The sequence below is a fragment of the Salvelinus fontinalis genome, chromosome 9 (genome assembly GCF_029448725.1).
Source record: "Salvelinus fontinalis isolate EN_2023a chromosome 9, ASM2944872v1, whole genome shotgun sequence".
NCBI classification, from domain to species: domain Eukaryota; kingdom Metazoa; phylum Chordata; class Actinopteri; order Salmoniformes; family Salmonidae; genus Salvelinus; species Salvelinus fontinalis.
The window spans coordinates 22,485,595-22,512,073 of NC_074673.1; the positions used below are offsets into that span (position 1 = coordinate 22,485,595).

General features: G+C 42.5%; 1 protein-coding gene across 2 annotated transcripts in view; it reads left to right on the forward strand.

Moving 5' to 3' along the window:
* Window positions 1-26,479, forward strand: part of lrrc4ca (leucine rich repeat containing 4C, genome duplicate a) — a 363,270-nt gene that overhangs the window by 298,933 nt on the left and 37,858 nt on the right. For both annotated transcript variants that reach the window (XM_055933763.1, XM_055933762.1), the window contains one exon: window positions 16,587-16,659. The gene's annotated coding sequence lies outside the window, so the exon portion shown is untranslated. The remainder of the gene's footprint in view (window positions 1-16,586; window positions 16,660-26,479) is intronic.

Consider the following 26,479-nt stretch of genomic DNA (forward strand, 5'->3'; position numbering starts at 1 on the left):
ACACACACACACACACACACACACACACACACACACACACACACACACACACACACACACACACACACACACACACACACACACACACACACACACACACACACACACACACACACACACACCTCCACTGATAGCCATCAATTACAGAAAGCACATTGCAAGCATGACTCCTTTCACTGAAATATGGCCTATATCCTTCAGCTGTTACCCAAATACACTCCTAGAAAAAAGGTGCTATCTAGAAACAATAAGGGTTCTTTGTCTGTCCCCATAGCAGAACCATTTTTTGGTTCCAGGTAGAACCCATTTTGGTTTTAGGTATAACAGTTTTGAGTTCCATGTAAAACCCTCTGTGGAAAGGGTTCTGCATTGAAACGAAAATGGTTCTACCTGGAGAGTATTTAACCAAAAAGGGTTCTTCAAATGGTTCTCCTATGGGGACAGCCGAAGAACCCAATATTGGTTCTAGATAGCACCTTTTTTTCTAGGAGTGTAGATATGGCCAATGCCAATATATCATGTCCATGACTGTATAGATGAGCAAACAAAACTAGCAGAACTATTCGGTCTTGATAACCAAACATGTCTACAGGCTGTACTGTAGCTCGTCCAGTTTCTCTTCAGCTCTATCCTGCTTTCTTTTCTCTGTCCCTCCCTATAGCTCTCTCTCTCGTACAGACACGTTCTCACTGACTCTCTTTCTCTCCCTTTATACCTCTTTCTTCCCTCTGTCTGTTGCCTCCTCACATCTCTAACCCACCCTTTGTCAAAGCTGCAACCTACTTATTCAGAATGCTGTACTAAATACAACCTCCAATCCGACTCTCCTCACTGTGACTCTCTCTGCTATGTTTCGGTGTCAGGGAGTCTGCACGGCAGGCAGTTTTGCTACAGTATCTGACTGTAGTACCCTGACGATTCTCTGATGCGTTGGTGCGTACACTACACCCCCTGGACCGGGAGGGCTGGCGGGCGGCAACAGCTGCTGCTGGCACTGAGGCTATGGGCTAGACTGGGGCGAGATCGTTCCGGAAAGCACCGGAAGACGGATGGTCTGTGTAAGACAGAGACGCATGGCTGATGGCGCGTGGCCTGTACTCCTCATCATCAGCTGCCTCTCTCCCTCCCTCTCTTCTTTTATCTCTCTCCTTCTCTCTCTATATACCTAATCTGTCTATATCTCTATCTTTCTTCACTGTCCCTCATGCAAGAGATTATCAAAGAAAAAGAAAATATGTCTCCTTGCAGTGCTCTCTTTCTCTAGCAGTGCTCACTCTCTCTCCAGCATTACTCTTTCTCTCAAGCAGTGCTCTCTCTCTCTAGCAATTATATTTTTCTCTAGCAGTGCTCTTTCTCTCAAGCAGTGTTCTCTCTCTCTAGCATTACTCTTTCTCTCTAGCATTACTCTTTCTCTCTAGCATTACTCTTTCTCTCTACCAGTACTCTTTCTCTCTAGCAGAGCTCTCTCTCTCTAGCAGTGCTCTTTCTCTCGATTATTACTCTTTCTCTCTAGCAGTGCTCTTTCTCTCAAGAAGTGTTCTCTCTCTAGCAGTACTCTTTCTCTCTAGCAGTGCCCTCTCTCCCTAGCAGTGCTCTCTCCAGCAGTGCTCTCTCTCTCATTCTCTCTAGCAGTGCTCTCTCTCTAGCAGTGCTCTCTTTAGCAGTGCTCTCTCTAGCAGTGCTCTCTCTGGCAGTGCTCTCTCTCTGGCAGTGCTCTCTCTAGCAGTACTGTCTCTCTAGCAGTGCTCTCTCTCTAGCAATGCTCTCTCCCTAGCAGTCCTCTCTCTCTAGCAGTGCTCTCTCTCTCTAGCAGTACTCTTTCTTTCTCTCTAGAATTACTCTTTCTATCTAGCAGTGCTCTCTCTCTCTCTAGCAGTGCTATCTCCTTCTAGCAGTGCTCTCTCTTTCTAGCAGTGCTCTCTCTCTCAAGCAATATTCTTTCTCTCTAGCTGTGCTCTCTCTCTAGCAGTGCACTTTCTCTCTAGCAGTACTCTTTCTCTCTAGCAGTGCTCTTTCTCTCAAGCAGTGCTCTCTCTTTCTAGCAGGACTCTTTCTCTCTAGCAATGTTCTCTCTCTAGCAGAGCTCTCTCTCGCTAGCAGTGCTCTCTCGCTAGCATTACTCTTTCTCTCAAGCTGTGCTTTATCTCTCTAGCAGTGCTCTATATCTCTAGAATTGCTCTTTCTCCCTAGCATTTATCTTTCTCTCTAGCAGTGATCTCTCTCTAGCAGTGCTCTCTCTCTAGAATTACTCTTTCTCTCTAGCATTACTCTTTCTCTCTAGCAATTATCTTTCTCTCTAGCAGTGCTCTCTCGCTCTTGCAGTGTTCTCTCTCTCTAGCAGTGCTCTCTAGCGGTTCTCTCTCTAGCAGTGCTCCCTCTCTCTAGCAGTGCTCTCTTTTTCTAGCAGTTCTCTTTCTCTCTACTATTACTCTTTCTCTAGCAATGCTCTTTCTCCTCTCAAGCAGTGTTCTCTCTCTCTAGCAGTACTCTTTCTCTCTAGCAGTCCTATCTCTCTTTAGCAGTGCTCTCTCTCTAGCATTACTATTTCTCTGTAGCAGTGCTATCTCTCTCTAGCAGTGCTCTCTCTCTAGCATTACTGTTTCTCTCTACTATTACAATTTCTCTCTAGCAGTGCTCTTTCTCTCTAGCAGTGCTCTCTCTCTCTAGCATTACTCTTTCTCTCTAGCATTACTCTTTCTCTCTAGCATTACTCTTTCTAGCAGTGCTCTCTCTTTCTAGCAGTACTCTTTCTCTCTAGCAATGCTCTCTCTCTAGCAGTGCTCTCTCTTTCTAGCAGTACTCTTTCTCTCTAGCAGCGCTCTCTCTCTCTAGCATTACTCTTTCTCTCTAGCATTACTCTTTCTAGCAGTGCTCTCTCTTTCTAGCATGACTCTTTCTCTCTAGCATTACTCTTTCTAGCAGTACTCTTTCTCTCTAGCAGTGCTCTCTCTCTCTCTAGCAGCACTCTTTCTCTCTAGCATTACTCTTTCACTCAAGCAGTACTCTTTCTCTCTAGCTGTGCTCTTTCTCTCTAGCAGCGCTCTCTCTCTCTCTCTAGCATTACTCTTTCTCTCTAGCATTACTCTTTCACTCTAGCAGTACTCTTTCTCTCTAGCTGTGCTCTTTCTCTCTAGGAGTGCTCTCTCTTTCTAGCAGTGCTCTCTCTCTCTCTAGCAATGCTCTCTCTCTAGCAGTGCTCTCTCTCTAGCAGTACTCTCTCTCTCTAGCAGTGCTCTCTCTTTCTAGCAGTGCTCTTCCTCTCTAGCAATGCTATCTCTCTAGCAGTGCTCTCTCTCTCTAGCAGTACTCTCTCTCTCTAGCAGTGCTCTCTCTCTCTAGCAGTACTCTTTCTCTCTAGCAATGCATTCTCTCTATCTGAGCTCTCTCTCACTAGCAGTGCACTCTCTCTAGCATTACTCTCTCTCTAGCATTACTCTTTCTCTCTAGCAATACTCTCTCTCAAGCAGTGCTCTTGCTCTCAAGCAGTGTTCTCTCTCTCTAGCAGTCCTCTTTCTCTCTTGCTGTGCTCTCTCTTTCTAGCAGTGCTCTCTCTCTAGCAGTACTCTTTCTCTCTAGCAGTGCTCTCTCTCTAGCAGTACTCTTTCTCTCTAGCAGTACTCTTTCTCTCTAGCAGTGCTCTCTCTCTAGCAGTGCTGTCTCTCTAGTAGTGCTCGATCCAGCAGTGCTCTCTCTCTCTCTAGCAGTGCTCTCTCTGTATAGCATTACTCTTTCTCTCTAAAAATGCTGTCTCTCTAGCAGTGCTCTCTCTCTCTAGGAGTTCTCCTTCTCTCTAGCATTACTCTTTCTCTATGACAGTGCTCTCTCTCTCTAGCAGTGATCTCTCTCTCTAGCAGTGCTCTTTCTCTCTAGCATTGCCCTCTCTCCCTAGCAGTGCTGTCTCCAGCAGTTATCTCTCTCTCTCTCTCTAGCAGTGTTCTCTCCAGCAGTGCTCTCTCTCTCTAGCAGTGCTCTCGCTCTAGCAGTGCTGTCTCTCTAGTAGTGCTCGATCCAGCAGTGCTCTCTCTCTCTCTAGCAGTGCTCTCTCTGTATAGCATTACTCTTTCTCTCTAGAAATGCTCTCTCTCTAGAAGTGCTCTCTCTCTCTAGGAGTTCTCCTTCTCTCTAGCATTACTCTTTCTCTCTGACAGTGCTCTCTCTCTCTAGCAGTGCTCTCTCTCTCTAGCAGTGATCTCTCTCTCTAGCAGTGCTCTTTCTCTCTAGCAATGCAATCTCTCTATCTGAGCTCTCTCTCGCTAGCAGTGCTCTCTCTCTCCAGCATTACTCTTTCACTCTAGCATTACTCTTTCTCTCTAGCAGTACTCTTTCTCTCTAGCAGTACTCTTTCTCTCTAGCAGTACTCTTTCTCTCTAGCAGTGCTCTTTCTCTCTAGCAGTGCTCTTTCTCTCTAGCAGTGCTCTCTTTCTCTAGCAATACTCTTTCTCTCTAGCAGTGCTCTTTCTCTGAAGCAGTGTTCTCTCTCTCTAGCAGTACTCTTTCTCTCTAGCAATGCTCTCTCTCTAGCAGAGCTCTCTCTCGCTAGCAGTGCTCTCTCTCTAGCATTACTCTTTCACTCTAGCAGTGCTCTTTCTCTCTAGCAGTGCTTTCTCTCTCTCTAGTAGTTCTTTCTCTTTCTCTAGCAGCGCTTTCTCTCTCTCTAGCAGTGTTCTCTCTCTCTAATTGTGCTCTCTCTCTCTAGTAGTGATTTCTCTCTCTCTAGCAGTGGTTTCTCTCTCTCTCTAATAGTGCTCTCTCTCTCTAGCAGTGCTTTCTCTCTCTCTAGCAGTGCTCTCTCTCTCTAATAGTGCTCTCTCTCTCTAGCAGTGCTTTCTCTCTCTCTAGCAGTGCTCTCTCTCTCTAATAGTGCTCTCTCTCTCTAGCAGTACTATTTCTCCCTAGCAGTGCTCTCTCTCTCACTGGCATTGCTTTCTAGCTGTCTCTTCATCTGTCTGTCTATCTGTCTTTCCGTCCGTCTGACTGTCTGTCTGTTTCTCCTCTTTGTTTGCTTCATTTTTTTTAGATCTTTCTCCCTCCCTCCTTCCCTCCCATTCTCTCTCGTCTGTCATTCCCATTATTTTGTTTCCATTGTTCAAGCTTAAAACCTAATCAATTTCAGTGATATCATCTGACTTCATTATTGTTATTTGTTGTTCCCATTGTTGTTGATGCATAACAATTAGCTGTTATCAACCATAATAATTGTCAGTATCATCATTTGTGTCAACATTTTAAGCAATAAAATGATTATCGTCCATATTCAAGTGAAATTGATAGTACTTCTTATCAATCATGCTTTGTTAAACTGATATATTTGTAAGATAACCAAATGAGCATATTGTTGGCACAGTGTGTGTAATCATTAAACCTCTAAAGAATCCACTCAAAGTTTATATTGAGAGATCTGGTAGACGTGATCCTTTGAGCTCTATCCTTGGTGCTATGCAGTACGCGCGCACACACACATGCACACACTCTAGCACACATTTGCACAAACACACACATACACACAAGCATGTGTGTCTCCCCTTCTGTATCTGTCTTTTCACACAAGCAATCCTAGTTGTTGAGTAGCAGATGTGTGTGTGTGTGTGTGTGTGTGTGTGTGTGTGTGTGTGTGTGTGTGTGTGTGTGTGTGTGTGTGTGTGTGTGTGTGTGTGTGTGTGTGTGTGTGTGTGTGTGTGTGTGTGTGTGTGTGTGTGTGTGTTTGTGCGTGTATGTGCGGTATGAAGCTATCTGGCTTACAGCTCTTCTGATACGAGGCAGTCTTCTAATCTGGCCTACAGACGGTACATTACACTCTGCTTCTCTGGTACCACGTCAGCAGTTCCTTTGTTAACTCCACCATCCACTTCCCCTCCTCCATACCTGTAATGAATGATATGCTTAGCGTTGATATCTGAAATCCTCTTAATAACCTCTACAGGATCGCACCCCCCCCAAAGGACGGTTAAGCTAACGTAGGCTAATGTGATTAGCATGAGGTTGTAAGTAACATGAACATTTCCCAGGACATAGACATATCTGATTTGGGCATAAAGCTTACATTCTTGTTAATCTAACTGCACTGTCCAATTTACAGTAGCTATTACAGTGAAAGAATACCAAGCTATTGTTTGAGAAGAGTGCACACTTATGAACTTGAAAATGTATTAATAAACAAATTAGGCACATTTGGGCAGTCCTGATACAACATTTTGAACATATATGCAATGGTTCATTGGATCAGTCTAAAACTGTGCACATACACTGCTGCCATCTAGTGGCCAAAATCGAAATTGCGTCTGGGCTGGAATAATACATTATGGCCTTTCACTTGCATTTCAAAGATGATGGTACCTTTTACGGTATCTTTTACCATATCTAATGTGCTATATTCTCCTACATTAATTTCACATTTCCACACACTGCAAAGTGTTTCCTTGTTTCCTCAAATGGTATCAAGAATATACATATCCTTGCTTCAGGTCCTGAGCTACAAGCAGTTAGATTTGGGTATGTCAGTTTAGGCGAAAATTGAAAAAAGGGGCAGTTCCTTTCTTAAGGAAGCAGCAATGACAGCTGCACCTACCCCCACCTCTCTCTGTCTCTCTCTCTGGCTGAGAGGGAAGGATGGAAAACCTCATCGCATGAGTTTCCTCCCATTGCGTGTTCTGTTCTCTCCTCGACAAGACTTGTGTGGGATGTTACACTTTGTGGTGAGACGTGTACGTGAGGATTTGGAGATTGGGCTGAGGAGGGGCAGAGAGGTGTAAGAAGGGTGTAAGCGTGCAGAAACACAAGGCTTACATGCTCTGGGATGCTTCTCTCAAACTGAGACACACAAAGCTTGATTCAATCAGATCCGCTTTAGCCGTATCCGACACCGCCAAAACATCTGCTATGCGGGTAGCTGCTATCGCCGGTTAACACTTGATTTGATTGAATCTAGGCCCCAGTCTCCCAAATACTGGCTGCTCCCACCCGAGACAGAGAATCCGGATTGAGGAACTTGTATGTGTGTGCGTGCTAGATAAATGGAAGTCGGTGCAAATGGCTGTTTGTTGGAGATGTAAGAGTTGGGAGGGACAGAGTGATGTGTTGTGAGCTGAGGCAGATAGAAGGAGTGACAGAATCTTCAGTCCACACTCTCAGTCACTTCCCAAACCATTCAATATTTTATGCAGTTAGTTCAGCCTGCACATTATCAATGCATAAACACTTAAGGGTTCAGATTTTCACTGTTGATTTTATTACACAGTTAAACAATTTAATTGAATTATAACAACAGCTTTATGTGACCATGTTAAATGTAGAATAAAAGCAGAAGCCAACCTGTGAGGCAGCTGAGGAACCAACAGGACTTCCATCCCTGGAGGAGTCTCCTGGGATTAAGAGAGGGAACATCAGAGGTGTTGCTCTAATTTGTAATCACCCCAGTCCTTTAGCATGGCCCTTTGATGAGAGACCAGGAGCCTGAGTCTTCATGGCCCCGGTATGCTCCACGGTCCTGCACACGTGTGTGTGTGTGTGTGTGTGTGTGTGTGTGTGTGTGTGTGTGTGTGTGTGTGTGTGTGTGTGTGTGTGTGTGTGTGTGTGTGTGTGTGTGTGTGTGTGTGTGTGTGTGTGTGTGCGTGCGAGCAATGTGGTCACTTCCCCCTGGCCCAAAGAGACAGACTGACATCACGCCCTGTGACCCAGACTAGCCTCAGTGGTGGACAGATGAGTAGACTGAATCACTACGAGCCAATCACTCTACTCTACTCTACTACTCTCTCCTCTCCTCTACCATCATACGTTATGCCTTTCTCAACTTTTCCGCTCTTTGCCCTCACTCCTCTTCCTTCCCACTGCTCTCCATTTCTCTCCTTTACTCCACGCCTCCCTCATCACGTTCTCTCTTCTGCCTTTCTTTTTACTATTTTGATCTTTCCCTCCCTCACTCCTCTCCACTAGTCTTATGCTATATTTCTTCTCCACTTTTCCTAACCCTTTTCCATCCACATAGGTCCATAGAAAACAGCTGTAATAAACGTGTCATTTAAGGCCAGATTCAACAGTAAACATGTTAGGGCTATTATACAACTCAGCTGGCATGCTCCATGAGAAAGTTAAAACAAGTCATATGAAATGTGCATGTAATGTTTCTTCAGATGACTCCCTCAGTGACATGCTTAAAGCCCGAAACCTTCCTATGTTCCAGTGTTTGGCAGGCTTTCATAGGAGACTCAAACATTCTGAGGGGTGGGTGATTCCATATATTGTTAATTAATATACATCAATATATACATGCTGTATCACCCCCAAAGCCAATTCCTCCTTTGGCCGCCGCTCCTTCCAGTTCTCTGCTGCCAATGACTGGAACGAACTGCAAAAATCTCTGAAACTGGAAACACTTATCTCCCTCACTAGCTTTAAGCACCAGCTGTCAGAGCAGCTCACAGATTACTGCACCTGTACATAGCCCATTTATAATTTAGCCCAAACAACTACCCCTTCCCCTACTGTATTTATAAAAATAAAATTCTCCTTTGCACCCCATTATTTATATTTCTACTTTGCACATTCTTCCACTGCAAATCTACCATTCCAGTGTTTTACTTGCTATATTGTATTTACTTCGCAACCATGGCCTTTTTATGCCTTTACCTCCCTTATCTCACCTCACTTGCTCACATTGTATATAGACTTATTTTTCTACTGTATTATTGACTGTATGTTTATTTTACTCCATGTGTAACTCTGTGTTGTTGTATGTGTCGAACTGCTTTGCTTTATCTTGGCCAGGTCGCAATTGTAAATGAGAACTTGTTCGCAACTAGCCTACCTGGTTAAATAAAGGTGAAATAAAAAAATAAAAAATTACTCCTCTCCCCCGGGCCTCACCATATAGGGCTTTCATCTTCTCGGTTTTCTGCTTTTTCACAAACTACTTTTCCCAATCTTCTTCCTCTGCCTGTTGAAATTTTGGCATTGTCTCCTGTTTTCTCTCTTCTTAGGAGGAAATTATCTTTGTACCTGCCTTCATATCTCCTCTCCCCAGTTAAGCACCTTCATAAGGCCCACTCATCTTTAATACCAGTATCTCTCTCAGTAAAAATGTTTCATAATTTATTCTGTGAATATGCAGTTTTCAAGGGGCCAAAACAATTATCTTCCACTTGACGAAGAATTGAAAGCTGGTATGTGTACTACTGAAAACCTAAGGCAGAAGGGTGAATAGGAATCAATTTCACAGTCAGATGAATCGGAGGAACATTTCCTTGTCAAAAATTATTAATCAAAGAGAAGAGACGGCCCCACTGCAACTAGACGAGGTAAAACCAGGAAATATTATCTTCTCAGCGGGACGCTGTCTGTCTGTAATGACATATTTTTTTATATAATCCCTCCCTACCACTCTTTCACTCCATTCAAAACCCTCCTTACACTCCACATGCTAATTCAGTCAGCCACTTAATCAGACATATTTATCCTATATCTCTCTGCTGATTGTGTTAATTTTACTCGCCAGATAGTTTGTCTATCTATATATATATACAGTATATAAATATATATATATATACACTGCTCAAAAAAATAAAGGGAACACTTAAACAACACAATGTAACTCCAAGTCAATCACACTTCTGTGAAATAAACTGTCCACTTAGGAAGCAACACTGATTGACAATAAATTTCACATGCTGTTGTGCAAATGGAATAGACAAAAGGTGGAAATTATAGGCAATTAGCAAGACACCCCCAAAAAAGAAGTGATTCTGCAGGTGGTGACCACAGACCACTTCTCAGTTCCTATGCTTACTGGCTGATGTTTTGGTCACTTTTGAATGCTGGCGGTGCTCTCACTCTAGTGGTAGCATGAGACGGAGTCTACAACCCACACAAGTGGCTCAGGTAGTGCAGTTCATCCAGGATGGCACATCAATGCGAGCTGTGGCAAAAAGGTTTGCTGTGTCTGTCAGTGTAGTGTGCACTGCCAGAGCCCTGCAAAATGACCTCCAGCAGGCCACAAATGTGCATGTGTCAGCATATGGTCTCACAAGGGATCTGAGGATCTCATCTCGGTACCTAATGGCAGTCAGGCTACCTCTGGCGAGCACATGGAGGGCTGTGCGGCCCCACAAAGAAATGCCACCCCACACCATGACTGACCCATCGCCAAACCAGTCATGCTGGAGGATGTTGCAGGCAGCAGAACGTTCTCCACGGCGTCTCCAGACTCTGTCACGTCTGTCACATGTGCTCATGTGCTCAGTGTGAACCTGCTTTCATCTGTGAAGAGCACAGGGCGCCAGTGGCGAATTTGCCAATCTTGGTGTTCTCTGGCAAATGCCAAACGTCCTGCACGGTGTTGGGCTGTAAGCACAATACCCACCTGTGGACGTCGGGCCCTCATACCACCCTCATGGAGTCTGTTTCTGACCGTTTGAGCAGACACATGCACATTTGTGGCCTGCTGGAGGTCATTTTGCAGGGCGCTGGCAGTGCACCTCCTTGCACAAAGGCGGAGGTAGCGGTCCTGCTGCTCGGTTGTTGCCCTCCTACGGCCTCCTCCACATCTCCTGATGTACTGGCCTGTCTCCTGGTAGCGCCTCCATGCTCTGGACACTACGCTGACAGACACAGCAAACCTTTTTGCCACTGCTCGCATTGATGTGCCATCCTGGATGAACTGCACTACCTGAGCCACTTGTGTGGGTTGTAGACTCATGCTACCACTAGAGTGAGAGCACCGCCAGCATTCAAAAGTGACCAAAACATCAGCCAGTAAGCATAGGAACTGAGAAGTGGTCTGTGGTCACCACCTGTAGAATCACTCCTTTTTTGGGGGTGTCTTGTTAATTGCCTATAATTTCCACCTTTTGTCTATTCCATTTGCACAACAGCATGTGAAATTTATTGTCAATCAGTGTTGCTTCCTAAGTGGACAGTTTGATTTCACAGAAGTGTGATTGACTTGGAGTTACATTGTGTTGTTTAAGTGTTCCCTTTATTTTTTTGAGCAGTGTATATTAGACAGGCAGATAACGATCCCTCCCTACTTCTGGAACTATATAACACAGTGTGTTAAGTATCCACATTTGTTAATACAATTGTGTATTAGCGCTGGGTGGTAAACCATTGATAGACTCCATGGCTGTGGTTCTACATTGAGGCAGTTATGAACTGATAATGCTATAACATGGTAGGTAATGTCAATCACACATTGTTGCTGTTAATCGTCCCTCTTGTCATTGGTTTTATAAGACTGGCAGCCATTTCTGAGGTCTTGACAGATGTTGTGAAAGACCAGATGCAGCAGGCCAGGCAACTACATTAGAATAAGCAGGCCTTCTCTGTCCTCATTGTCAATGACTGAGAAGGGCATCTGGCTAAAGCACCATACCATTGTTTCTGTATTAGCCTGTCTGTGTGAAGCATAATGGTGTCGTATTTTCCAGTAGTACAGGCTGGTTGTCAGTAGAGGCGATTACAAGGAAACATGTAAACACATGTTGCAAATAATGAAATAATGCACACACACACACTTTTTATTTCACAAAATGTCGCTTTTGCTTTTGTTCATATTTCCATGAAAGCAGTACACCACCAGTGTACAAAGATTGTCTGAGGCTCATTTTTGACCTGGCAGTTATAAAATGATTTACACACCACAAAAACCACAAAGACACACACACACACACACACACACACACACACACACACACACACACACACACACACACACACACACACACACACACACACACACACACACACACACACACACACACACACACACACACACACATAAAAGCCTTTGACAGTTTCACAAAATAGGTTGAAAAAGATAAGCCTGTAAGCACAATTTAAGAGAAATGATGTATATGGCTGGGAAATGTGTTAATTACAAATCATATTAAAGTAGAGCTTTAGCTGCATTTTAATTTAATGAAGTCACAGATCCTGTAACACAGAATTACCAAATCATATTCTTTGTTCCAGATAAATGTATTCCCACTTAATTCCCACTTTAGTCCCAAATTTGCCTTATCTCATCACCATCATCTCCCCAGACGTATTTACTATAATAAAAGAAACCAGCATTACATATAAATCCCTGTCTGTATATGAGACACGTCGACAGGAATAAAGCAACATTCAATTGTTATGGATCACTGTCAGGTCCTAGTTATGACTATTATAACTATCATTGGCAGCTGGGAAAAGCTGTCTGCTCCTCCCCAACCTCCTAGTTAGAGGTCTGCACGGGACTGATTTCTTCATCCCGCTCCCGCCCACATCTGCAGCTTTTCATACTGCACCCTCCCACACCCGCTTGCTTTCTGTCCGACTCCCACCCGCTACTGCAAAAAACTGGTCCCTAACCCAATTGCAGTCCAACAATGCTATTTTAAGCATATGTGACTTGCCAGTCATAGTCCCAGGAAACCTGCGCCCTATAGTTAATATCAAAATGCTCAAAAATAACCTAAGAAAAATAATTAATAATAACCTAAATTACCTGAGATTCTCACATGGCCCATTATATTAGGCTATCAGTATTACTGGTCTTAGTTTGAAGAGAGTAGAGTTGGAAAGAGTTGCACTTTCAACATTTTCAGATGGAGACAAACATGTTTATTTTTAGGCAATATAGTAAACTATAGCCTAATCATATTTATTAAGTACATTTCCGTGGACAGATAAACTGCCCCGTGATTCTCCGCCCATGCGTAGGCTATAGCCTACTCTTTGAGACCACACATGGCTACTGAACTTGAAGCAGCAAGCATGATGACAGCGGGTCACTTGCACTTTCTCTTACGTTTTGCATATAGGATATAGCCTACCTTGTAGGATGAGGATCTGCAGGCAGAGACAAATACATGGCTAATCAATATTTATTGAAACATTTTTGGACTGCACTTCGATTCATGTTGGTTGAGCCCCTTTCACTTCTTTCCATTATTAATATTTATTTACAGACACATTACTAAGCTATTATTCTAATCATACTTAAGTTCATTTCCTTGGAAAGATAACTGCCACGTGATTCTCCGCCCATGCATAGGCAGCATACTCTATTTAATTGAGACCCCACATATAGGCTACTACAGGCACACTTGAACTCGCAAACACAACTAGAAGAGGAGCGGTAGACTGATTGAAGTCGAAGCTGCGGATTTTGAGTTTGTGAATAATGCAACAAATATGTGCTATTAATACAAAAGGTAGACCTATGCCAAGAAGAAAGAAGACTGTTTCCAAATAATCTGCAGGACCCAAAAAATATTTTCATCCCAAAGTTGTCTGTCTGACCTCCTGCTCCCACACACAGCACAAAAAATGACGACCGCAACACAAAGATTGCTGTCGGGCCCGCAACCCTATACTCCTAGTCAACCTCCTGGTGCCTTCATAAAGATATTTGAAGTATGTGTGATGAACAGCTATTCAAATCTTTCAAATGTTTCATCGACATTTGTTGTCTCGACACCAATTGTTGTCTGGTCTTCAGACATGGTCCTAACAGCGGGGCATCCAGACATTCTTTATTAGCTGGATTGCACACACAGCAGGCTATTCCCTCCCTTCATTTGATCTCTTTCTCCCAATGTCTTCATTCTTCTCTCCACCCCAAACACATCTCCATCTACGTGTACTATTATCTCTCTTTCTCTATACATCTCTTTCCTCCCTTTCTGTCTCTCTTTCAATTACATCCCCCTCTCCCCTTCCTCCCTCCCTCTCTCTTGTTACTTGGTGGTGAGGTCAGTGTGTGTGTGCTGGCCTGGTGAGAGAGCTGATCCAGACACAGATGGATTTACCATTAGGTGATGATTAATTGGAGGACCGGCCCAGGTGATTTCAGCATTCACAGCCCGTCCGGGAACTCCTGTTCCTGGCCAGGGTGGCCTCACCTTCACCCTTCACCACCCCAGCCTCGAACCCCCCACCCCAAGCCTTAATTATACAAGTGGGTGTGTTGCCCATTAACTGGGCCTGACAAGACTTCTTGGTCATTTCCACAGGGTGATGGAGGGGGACCTGTGGGTCAGATGGTGATAGGGCAGCCAGAGGAGTAGAAGGCACACAGATTGCTGACATCGCTTGATTTGTTGGACTTCTACTCCTGGAAAGATACACCTTGTGTCCATGAGTTCAGGAGAGATAAAGAGAGGGAGAGATACGAGCATGGTATATGTTAGCCCCACTGTTAGTGGGGAGGTGGTAACTTACAAGCATAAGTCTCTGGAGACTTGGAGGAGGTATTGCAATCTCTAAGTTTATTGGGTTGAAATTGAGGTTGCACATTGTGTGGAAAATTACTTCAAGGGATGGTGAATTCAGAGGTTATTATCAGTCGACCAAAAACCACCAGTAAATTGTTGTGCTTATCCCATACATAGGACCCATCATTTGATACAATCGGTTAGAGTGTTATTCATCCATATGGAAAGGTAGAACACATTTCACAGAAAAATACAGAAATCGAGGTGAAATGGTGCCTTGAATACAATTTCAGGACTTTACAGTTAGGATTTTTTATTAATGTTGAGAGAAGTCTTGACAACTATTCAAAATATATGCTGCTGTTCTTTCCATTCATTGTCCTCCTCGGAGCATCAGCTGCACTAACCTGACCTCTCTCCATCCCGTGGCTGAGCTGAAAAATACAGCATGTACTCTATACTGTTCTCCTATCATTAACTATATATAGTTCAAACAGTGAACGCATATCAATGAACTGTAGGTTACATCTCCCCATCCTCCCATGGTAGGACCCAGCCACAGAGGAGGCTTCTCCAGCCCTGGTACTCTTCTCTCTCTGACATAATGTTTGAATATGTATTTTCTTCTGTCCTCATTAGAGAGAACAAATATCTCTCCACGTTATGAGCCATTGACTCTGGATCCACAGTTGGAAATGTGATGATGCAGTGTTTTGTCAAAGTAGGAGGTGTGTGTGTGTGTGTGTGTGTGTGTGTGTGTGTGTGTGTGTGTGTGTGTGTGTGTGTGTGTGTGTGTGTGTGTGTGTGTGTGTGTGTGTGTGTGTGTGTGTGTGTGTGTGTGTTTGTTTTATGGAGATATCATTGTTGATGAGGATGACGATGATGATGATTAGTGTGGCAGTGCTCATATCCATCATCTCCGTCATCTTCTTTGTTCGTATAATTAGTCACTCTCAGTTGAATATATGCTTTGCGGCGTCAGCTAGCTCCAGAGAGAAAAAGAGGGAGAGAGCGAGAGATGCACCGGTTTGGGCCCTCAGGGAGTGTATTGTGTGATGTGTGATGAGTTCATTGTTGTACACACAAACACTCTCTTGCTCGTTCTCTCTCGATACTATTTCTCAAACACACACACCCATGCACGCACACACAAACACACACAGACAAAGTCACACACACAGAGACATATTTGGATGCTCTGAGCTTACGCAAGGCTTTAATGCCATTAGTTGCGTGCGCCTGCAAATAATGCAACAGTAATGTGGAACCTCGCCCACTGGGCCGCAGCATGGATGAAATAGCAAGAAAGCGAGAAAACCTTGATAAGGGATCTCAATAGTCTACAGAGACTTCCTCTCCATGTCTCCTGCCTTTGTCTGCTCTGAGGGGAAGGAAATGTACAGGTGAAAGCGAGTGCTGGATAGGGATCAACCATATTGCTGTCACATGTTCTTTGTTTTCAGAACAGAACAGTGCAGATGAAGGTGAGGAGACAAGGAGAGGAGTCCACTGTCGACCCAGTCTGAAAATAAGGACAGCGGTCAGGAAAGGCCTCTACTTTTATGTTCCTGAGGTTCAAACACTCCCTTATTAACACTCGTCCCTTTGCATTAATGTTTGGAAGGATTGAGGGCTTTATCGGTGTGTTTTTTTTACCCCTCTATTATTTATTCAGTGAGCGGATCCTCTATTTCCTCTCCTCTGTCTATGGTTAGATGTGACTGTCCGCTGTCCCTGGGGTATGTGGAGCAGCCCACCCCCCACTGAGTAGAAAGTCTTATTTTTGGCCCAGCTGGACGTTCGCTCCTCCAGTTATGTAACGCTTGGTTCCTGAAAAGCAGCGAAACCTGCCTCAGCAGAGCCGAAAGGGAGAGGAGGAGGAGGGAGGAGGCAGGGGGTAGAGCCAGGAATGTAGAGAGATATTTTTGGAGAAGAAAGGGGTATGGGGAGGTATGAGTTATTTTTTTGTCAGGTGGGTGGATAAGATTTTTATGGTTTCCACATAGTTAATGAAAACAGGTTCAGTCTGCCAACAGTCTCCAGCGATACTCGATATAGGCCTAGCCAGAATTCTGTGTCAGTAATGTATTTTTTAAAGGTCTATAGCTGGAGTGGGATGTACTAATAATAGTATCTGTGATTCTATGCCTATCCGGTAGAACATTTCCTTTCGCTAAGCCCTTGCTTTGGCGGTACTACACTCGCCCTGCTTCAACAAAGACCTTGGCACCCTCTACGCAGTACCAATGCACTTCGCTAGCCGCCGTTGCCATGTGAGGAGCCCACAAAACCAAGTGTCATCCAAGCAGCTTGGCTTGTCATTGAAAACACAGTCATTCTTTTCTCTTTTTTAAGTATTCATAACGAGTAATTTTTCCTCTCTTCTCCTTTCAGGGTGAGCCAGCAGCCGAAAGCGAGCAAACGTGAGGATGGCCAGAAACCACGGAGACTGTGAATAAATTGGCAGGTGAGAGCAAAACAAGAGGCAAAAGGAGAGAAAGAGACAACCAGAGGCTACAGGCTGATCCTGTATTAGCCGCATGGCCTGACTCCGCCCAGTCTAATGGGGAGGGGCGGAGCATGGGATTTAGTGACAGGGACATGACTCCTCATTGGCCTGAAGGGAGGTCCAAAGAGACCTGGGTTTTGGGGTGGCCTTTGTCAGGCAGTGGTGTCCTATCACAATAAAAATTGATATCTCAGTTCCAATAATCTTCCTTTATGCAGTTCCAGGAAATAACAAAGCATACAGTAGCACCAAGGGTGCGCTACTTCCTTAGTCATTGTGGAAGTATGATTATGTAACTAAAAAAATAGTATCAAGTTCAAGTATTCGACTCTTGTTTATTAACCTGTCTAGGATGAGCGTGCCGCTAGCGGCACTCCCCCCCCACCCCCACTGAAAAGGCAGAGCCGCGAAATGAATTTTTTTTTTTTTTTTAAATATTTAACTTTCACACATTAAAGTCCAATACAGCTAATGAAAGACACAGATCTTGTGAATCCAGCCAACATGTCCGATTTTTAAAATGTTTTACAGGGAAGACACAATATGTAAAGATGTAAATCTATTAGCTAAAAACACATTAGCATAATCCACCATCTTTTCTTTGTCCACCAACAACAGTAGCTATCACTAATTCGGCTAAACTAAGATATTTATAGCCCCTAACCAAGAAAAAAACTCATCAGATGACAGTCTGATAACATATTTATGGTATGGGATAGGTTTTGTTAGAAAAATGTGCATATTTCAGGTAGATGGCATAGGTTACAATTGCACCCACCGTCACAAATGGACTAGAATAACTACATAGAGCAACGTGTTTACCTACTTACTAATCATCAAACATTTCGTAAAAATACACAGCATACACTAATCGAAAGACACAGATCCTGTGAATACAGACAATATTTCAGATTTTCTAAGTGTCTTACAGCGAAAACACAATAAATCGTTATATTAGCATAGCACATGTGCAAACATTACCCCAGCATTAATTCTAGCCAAAGTGAGCGATAACGTAAACATCGCCAAAATATATTATTTTTTTCACTAACCTTCTCAGAATTCTTCAGATGGCACCCCTGTAACATCACATTACAACATGCATATACAGTTTGTTCGAAAATGTGCATATTTAGCCACCAAAATCATGGTTAGACAATGGAAAAAGTAGCCCAGCTGGTGAGAAAATGTCCGTGCGCCATATTAGACAGTGATCTACTCGTATACATAAATACTCATAAACGTGACTAAAAAATATAGGGTGGACAGCGATTGATAGACAATTTAATTCTTAATACAATCGCGGAATTACATTTTTTAAATTATCCTTACTTTTCAATACAGTTTGCGCCAAGCGAAGCTACGTCAGAAAACATGGCGTCCTAAGCCACTAACATTTTTCGACAGAAACACGATTTATCATAATAAAAATGTCCTACTTTGAGCTGTTCTTCCATCAGTATCTTGGGCAAAGGATCCTTTCTTGGGTCTAATCGTCTTTTGGTGGAAAGCTGTCCTCTTGCCATGTGGAAATGCCAACTGCGTTCAGCATGAACTGGAAGCGTGCCCAGCGATTCACAGCGTTTCAGAAATAAATGTCCCAAAATCGCACTAAACGGATATAAATTGCTATAAAATGCTTTAAATTAACTACCTTATGATGTTTTTAACTCCTATAACGAGTCTTAACATGACCGGAGAAAGATTACTCCCAGCACTAATGCTTGGAACAGGTGCGGGTCGGTGTCCTCCAGGCGCATGACGCAGCTCCAAAAGAGTGACTAGCTACAGGGTTTTTTAATTTATAGTGCCTGTGAACGCGCAATCGACCCCATTCAAATCGTCATCACGTAAAGGCATCCAGGGGAAGACGTAAGCAGTGTCCGTATACTCATAGGAATAACAGTGGCCTTTAAACTGACTCCAGATCAGGGGCCAACATTTCTGAAATCTGACTCCATGTCAGGGAAATTGCTGTAGAATGGGTTCTGTTCCACTTAGAGACAAAATTTCAACTCCTATAGAAACTATAGACTGTTTTCTATCCAATAATAATAATAATATGCATATTGTACGATCAAGAATTTTGTAGGAAGCCGTTTCAAAAATTACACGATTAGCATAAATAGTGACAACAGCGCCCCCAGCCTCAACAGGTTAAGTTAGCCCCTTGATATTTACTCTCCTTAGCGCTTTGATAGCAATATTAAATGATCTTAATTCTCTGTGTTGTCCCCTATGCAGTGACGATTTAAGCATGTAAATCTTGGTGGGGCAAACCCACCAAAAAATTGTTTGATGCATGCCAGCAAAGCCACTACACAACACAACACTAAAGAATACATGAATTGCACTATAACGGTGACAAACGGTGCCCACAAACTGTTAGGGCCTACATAAAGCTGTCCCAACAGCAGAGCTTTATTTTCAGAACCATGGAGTGAATCCTTACCACCGCTACACCTGGCTATCAGCGGAGTCTTGTCTGGCAGTGAAACAGTTAATTAAGCCTAATTTTCTGCCTTTAAAAAAAACATAGCTGATATGGCTGACTTGCTTAACCCTTGTGTTGTCTTAAGGGTCAAAAGCCCCCACTGTGTTTAACAACAGATTTGATGACTTTTCCTAGAGTGACCCCAACCTTAGAAAAGTGAAACATCACCTTTGTCATATTTCCATGAAAACTGTACACCACCAGGGTACAAAGACTGTCTTAGAGTCATTATAACATGATTTACACACCACAAAAACCACACACACACACACACACACACACACACACACACACACACACACACACACACACACACACACACACACACACACACACACACACACACACACACACACACACACACACACACACACACACACACACACACACAATGAGATATTGAGATTATGTGTGCTACTAATTGAACTAAGCCAGCAGCTCCTGAAGAGGAAGATCATCATGGTTGGCACAGTTAGAAAGAACAAGCCTGAGCTCCCCCCTGCTTCTCCTTGCAACAAGGGGGAGAGAGGCCTTCTCATCAAAGTTTGCCTTCATCCCTGCCACCACTCTAGTTTCTTACCTCCCAAAGAGGAACAAGAATGTGGTCCTACTGAGCACACTGCACAAAACATCTGAGATCAGTGATCGTGAGGACAGGAATCATCCTGGACTACAACCACAACAAAGAAGGCATGGACAACCTGGACAAGATGATTGGAACTTACAGCTGCAGGAGGATGACTGCCCGCTGGCCCCTGGTCATCTTCCATAATATCATTGATGTGTCCTCATACAATGCCTTTGTGATATGGAACAAGATCAACCCTACCTGGATGCCTGATAAGTGGAACAAGTGCTTTTTCCTCCTGGAGCAACAGGGAAAGGCACTTGTAACCCCATACATTCAAAGAAGGGAGCGCCTCCCCCGCACAGCAGCCTCTGCAGCGCTTGTGAAAGCTGTTCAGGGGGCTGAATCTTGTCCTGATCCATCTGAGGCTGCAGCTGGGGCAGGCAAGAGGAGGAGATGCCAATTATGCCCCCAAAGAAGGACTGGAAAACAAATACTATGTGCTGCACATGAGAGAAATACATCTGCAAAGTCCATGCACACACACTTGCATACTGTCCTACATGTGCTAATTAGAGTTGATTGATTTATGTTCTTCAAATTTTTGTTTTGTATCTATTACCTTATTTTATTCTTATTTATTGTTGTCGTTTATACACCTTGTGGGTGGGGGCAATAGTTAAAAAAATGGGAGAAGACTAGTATTTTGTAGTTGAATTCGTCAACTACAAGATGCAGTTTTAAAATAATTGTGTCCCATCTATTTTCCGATTAGGCTACTTCGCAAACTGCTAGTGCCATTTAGAATTGGTTAGCCTTAGGCTACACTATAACCCCCCTTAAACATAGACTCGGTACACACTCAAAATATGCAAAAACATTGGTTTGATGAAGACAAAGTTAATGTTTTCTTCAGAATCATTAAGCCTAGGTCTACTCACCAAACAGATGTTGTGGCTGTAGTTCATCACCATGCAGTTTTCGATGTGGAATTATCCATTTAGAAAATTACAAATCACAGGCAGAATATACTAAATCAAAAAAATTATGTTTCATTTTCTTCTGTTATATTACCTTGTGTTTTTTACTATAATATAGGTGTGTCTTGACTGTGATAAGGGCTCTGTAAATACGTATATTGTCTGCTAAATTAACAAAACAAGGCTATGCCATTGAACAGCCATAGGCTTCTACAAGCAAGCACAACTGCATTTACATTTACATTTAAGTCATTTAGCAGACGCTCTTATCCAGAGCGACTTACAAATTGGTGCATTCAACTGCTAAGGTTACTGCATTTTTAAAGATCGTGTTCTATGATATAATGTCACCAGTTGTATTGTAGTTTCAATAAATCAATCTTTTAACTGAATATACACTGAGTGTACAAAACATTAGGAACACCTTCCTAATAGAGGTTCACAACCTTTTGCACTCTGAACAGCCTCAATTTGTTGAGGCATGGACTCTACAAGGTGTCGAAAGCGTTCCACAGGGATGCTGGCCCATATTGACTCCGATGCTTTCCACAGTTGTGTCAATGTTAAGGTAAGCCTAAATAAGTTCAGGAGTAAAAATGTACTTAACAAGTCACATAAGAAATTTCATGGACTCTGTGTGCAATAATATTGTTTACCATGATTTTTTTATGACTTCCTCATCTTTATACCCCACATATACAATTCTAGGGTCTTAGTCGAGCACTGAATTTCCAACAGAGATTCAACCACAAAGACCATGGAGGTTTTCCATTGCCTCGTAAAGAAGGGCACCTATAAATAAAGGAGACATTGAATATCCCTTTGAGCGTGATGAAGTTATTAATTACACTTCGGATTGTGTATCAATGCACCCAGTCACTACAAAGATAAAGACATATTTCCTAACTCAGTCGCCAGAAAGGAAGGACACCGGTCAGGGATTTCACTATGACGCCAATGGTGACTTTAAAACAGTTACAGAGTTTAATGGCTGTGATAGGAGAATACTGAGGATGGATCAACAACATTGTAGTTACTCCACAATATTAGCTTAACTTCTTCTGGCTGCAAGCCCGAGGCCGGCCACAATATGACAACAGCCACTTCAAGTGCAGGGCGCGAAATTCAAAATATATGTTTTAGAAATTATTATTTGAATTATTTCTCTGAGTGAAACAGAACTCCTTCTGCAGCACATTTCCTGACCAGGAAGTGGAATGTCAGAAATCGATGCTCTGTTCAACTTCATGCCTATACATGGGCAATGAACGTAAGAGTCTACGTACACTTCATACACCTTCCCCTGGTTGTCAAGAGGTGGTGAGAGAAGAAATTTCGTGTCTATCTTGGTCTGAGGTGGAATTAAAGTTCTTTGTATGATGTGACCGTCCATTTCCTGTTTCTGGAGCGCGCGAAAGAGGACATGGATTTGCCTTCTGTTTAGCTGTCGTTATGGACGACTAACATCTCCGGTTTAGATTTTATTTGATACATGTGACCATATCATCGTAAAGTATGTTTCTTCAATATAGTTTAATCAGATTATTGAATTTTTTTCGGGAGTTTTGCCGTGTTCCGTTCTCTGTTTTTGTTGACGTTGGAGAGATCCGTGCCACTTGGCAAGTGCCCATGCTAAATCAAGAGGGAAATTTGCCGTTCCAGATCCAAACAACGACTGTTCTGGACAAAGGACACCTTGTCCAACATTCTGACGGAAGATCACCAAAAGTAAGAAACATTTTATGATGCTATTTCTAATATCTGTCGTGCATGTGAACTGGTCGTTGGCGCCCAAGTGTTTCTGGCTATTGTGGCTACGCTAATATAACGCTATATTGTGTTATCGCTGTAAAACACTTGATAAATCGGAAATATTGTCTGGAATCACAAGATGCCTGTCTTTCAATTGCTGTACACTATGTACTTTTCAGAAATGTTTTATGATGAGTATTTAGTTATTTGGCGTTGGTGTCTGAAATTTTTCTGTCTGCTTTCGATGCAATTCCTGACTGTAGCTGCAATGTAAACTATGATTTATACTTGAAATATGCAAATTTTTCAACAAAAAAAAACATATGCTATACAATAAATATGTTATCAGACTGTCATCTGATGAGGTTGTTTCTTGGTTAGTGGCTATTTATATCTTTATTTGGCCGAATTTGTGATAGCTACTGATGGAGTCAAAAACTGATGGAGTAATAAAAGTGGAGTCTTTTGCTAACGTGGTTAGCTAATAGATTTACATATTTTGTCTTCCCTGTAAAACATTTTAAAAATCGGACATGTTGGCTGGATTCACAAGATCTGTACCTTTCATATGCTGTATTGGACTTGTTAATGTGTGAAAGTTAAATATTTAAAAAATATATCTTTTGAATTTCGCGCCCTGCACTTGAAGTGGCTGTTGTCATAAATGTACCGACGTCGGGCTTGCACGCCAAACAGGTTAACAAGTCCTATACAGCAAATGAAAGGTACACATCTTGTGAATCCAGCCAACATGTCCGATTTTTAAAATGTTTTACAGCGAAAACAGCACGTATATTTATGTTAGCTCACCACCAAATACAAAAAAGGACAGACATTTTTCACAGCACAGGTAGCATGCACAAAGCTAACCTAACTAACCAAGAACCAACCAAACTAACCAACAAACAACTTCATCAGATGACAGTCTTATAACATGTTATACAATAAATCTATGTTTTGTTCGAAAAATGTGCATATTTCAGGCATAAATCATAGTTTACATTGCAGCTACAATCAGAAATTGCACCGAAAGCAGCCAGAATAATTACAGACACCAACGTCAAATACCTAAATACTCATCATAAAACATTTCTGAAAAATACATAGTGTACAGCAAATGAAAGACAGGCATCTTGTGATTCCAGCCAATATCTCCGATTTATTAAGTGTTTTACAGCGAAAACACAATATAGCGTTATATTAGCTTACCACAATAGCCAGAAACACAAGCCATTTCCCAGTAGCAAAAGTTAGCGATCGTGACAAACCAGCAAAAGATATATAATTTTTGACTAACCTTGATAAGCTTCATTAGATGATAGTCCTATAACATCAGGTTATACATACACTTATGTTTTGTTCGAAAATGTGCATATTTAGAGCTGAAATCAGTGGTTATACATTGTGCTAATGTAGCATATTTTTCCCACAATGTCCGGATATTTTTCTGACACTTTTTCTGACACACATATTCTGACCAAATAGCTATTCATAAACATAACTAAAAAATACATGTTGTATAGGAAATGATAGATACACTAGTTCTTAATGCAATCGCCGTGTTAGAATTCTAAAAATAACTTAATTACGACATACAGCTTAGGTATAGCGAGAGAGTACCCAAAGCTACGCGCAAACGACTAGCACAACATGTTCGACAGATATATGAAATAGCGTCATAAATTGGGTCCTACTTTTGCTGATCTTTCATCACAATGTTGTACAAGGGGTCCTTTGTCGGGAACAATCGTTGTTTGGATTTAGAACGGCCTTTTTCCCTCTCGATTTAGCAAGCACACTTGCCAAGTGGCGCGAATCTCTCCATGTCAACAAGCGGAAGAGAACTGAATACGGCAAAACTCCCGAAAAAATTTCAATAATCTGATTAAACTATATTGAAAAAACATACTTTACGATGATATGGTCACATGTATCAAATAAAATCAAAACCGGAGATAGTAGTCGCCTATAACGACAGCTTTTCAGAAGGCAATCCCCGGTTCCTTCTCGCGCCTTCCTGAAAACAGGAAATGGGTGACACGTCATTCCAAGAGGATTTATTCCAACTCAGACCAAGATAAACACTACATTTCTTCTCTCACTGCCTCTTGACATCTAGGGGAAGGTGTATGACGTGCATGTATACTAATACGTATTATGCCCATTTATAGGCAGGACCTAGAACAGAGCCTCGATTTATGACTTTCCACTTCCTGGTCAGGAAGTTTGTGCCAAATGAGTTCTGTTTTACTCACAGATATAATTCAAACGGTTTTAGAAACAAGAGAGCGTTTTCTATCCAATAGTAATAATAATATTCATATTGTACGAAGAATTGAGAATTGAGAAGAAGGCCGTTTGAATTGAGTACGAGGCCGTTTGAAATGGGCACCTTTTATCTGGCTACTCAATACTGCCCCTGCAGCCCAAACAGGTTAAATGACAGAGGGAAAAGACAGAAACCTGTACAAAACAAATATATTCCAAAACTAATATAGGCCATGCATCCTGTTTGCAAACAGGCACTAAAGTAAAACTGAAAATCTTGTGTGAAATGTGTCAAATCAACTTCATGTCCATAATACGAAGTGTTATGTTTGGGGCAAATCCAACACTTCATTGAGTACCACTCTTCATATTTTCAAGCATGGTGGTGGCTGCATCATTTTATGCTTATGCTTGTCATCGTCAAGGACTAGAGAGTTTTTTTTACATAAAAATAAACAGAATAGAGCTAAGCGCAGGAAAAATCCTAGAGGAAAACCTGGTCTTCTTTCCAACAGACACTGGGAGAGAAATTCACCTTTCGGTAGTACAGTTACGTAAAACACAAGGCCAAATCTACACTGGAGTTCCTTAATCCATTTTGATTTCAGGCTGTACCACAACAAAATCTGGAATAGGTCAAGGGGTATGAATACTTTTTGAAGGCACTGTATATTAGGAATTGTTTTGCACCGTTTGCATATAGGCCTAGATAAATGCGCACACATTTTTTTCTGGCCTTGTGTGTTTCATTCAAGTATTCAAGTTATATAGAATTTATTGTGGAGGAACCTAATAAAAAAGTGGTGTTCTGTTCATAAATATAAATGACCCCTGTGAAGAAATGTTAAAAAAATATATATATTTTATTTTTGCACCCCCACTTTCAGACAAAGTCATGCGACCATGCGTGTGAGTATCTGTTTGTCTGTGTGCTCGTCGTGTGTGTTACTGATTGGCTAAAAGCAGAATCACCAGGAGCTCGTGTGTGTACTGAAATAGACTAGGCATGAGAGAGAGCTCCTGGAGCTCAATTAGCTGTTATTAACTAGATATAGGCACTCTATCGTGGGAATGACACTCCTCCATCCATAGGCTTGGTGTCTGGATTGCTCAGTTGACTCTGTCGCTTCCTACATTCTTTGGTATGTGTATTGTAGCTCAGTCAGCATGAGTCATTAAGCTCCCTGATGCAGTGTTCCACACAAGCACTTCAAGATGAAAACTAGATAAAAACATACACCTCTGGTTTATTTGCTGAAACAGAAATGCAACGGGTTGTTACTGTACCGTGCTTATCCAATTGTATTTGAAACAAAAATCCAAACTCATAACACACCTTTGATTATAGTTACCCCATTCACAGAAACCAAATGGGTCACAAAGGTTATTCAACGCAAGACTTCCTCCGTTCTTCACCAAACACCTGGGTTGGTTAGTTGTTGCCCTCCCTGGTAGCCTTTAGCAGACAGCTGTTCCCTGGGAGCTGCCTCTCTGTCTCTCTCTCTTCCTGGTCCAGCAGCTGTTGTGTCTGTGGCACGTCTTCCATCACACAGACCAGAGGCTGCTGTTGCTGCTGCTCTAGCCTGCAGCATGGCGGCCCAGGGTTGTGACCTCTAGATGGCCGGGTCAGACTGGATGTTGTGCATGGTCACCCTGTCCTCTGCCAGACACCCAGGTTGACAGAACTAATGTGGACAGAGAGAGAGAGGTGCTTCT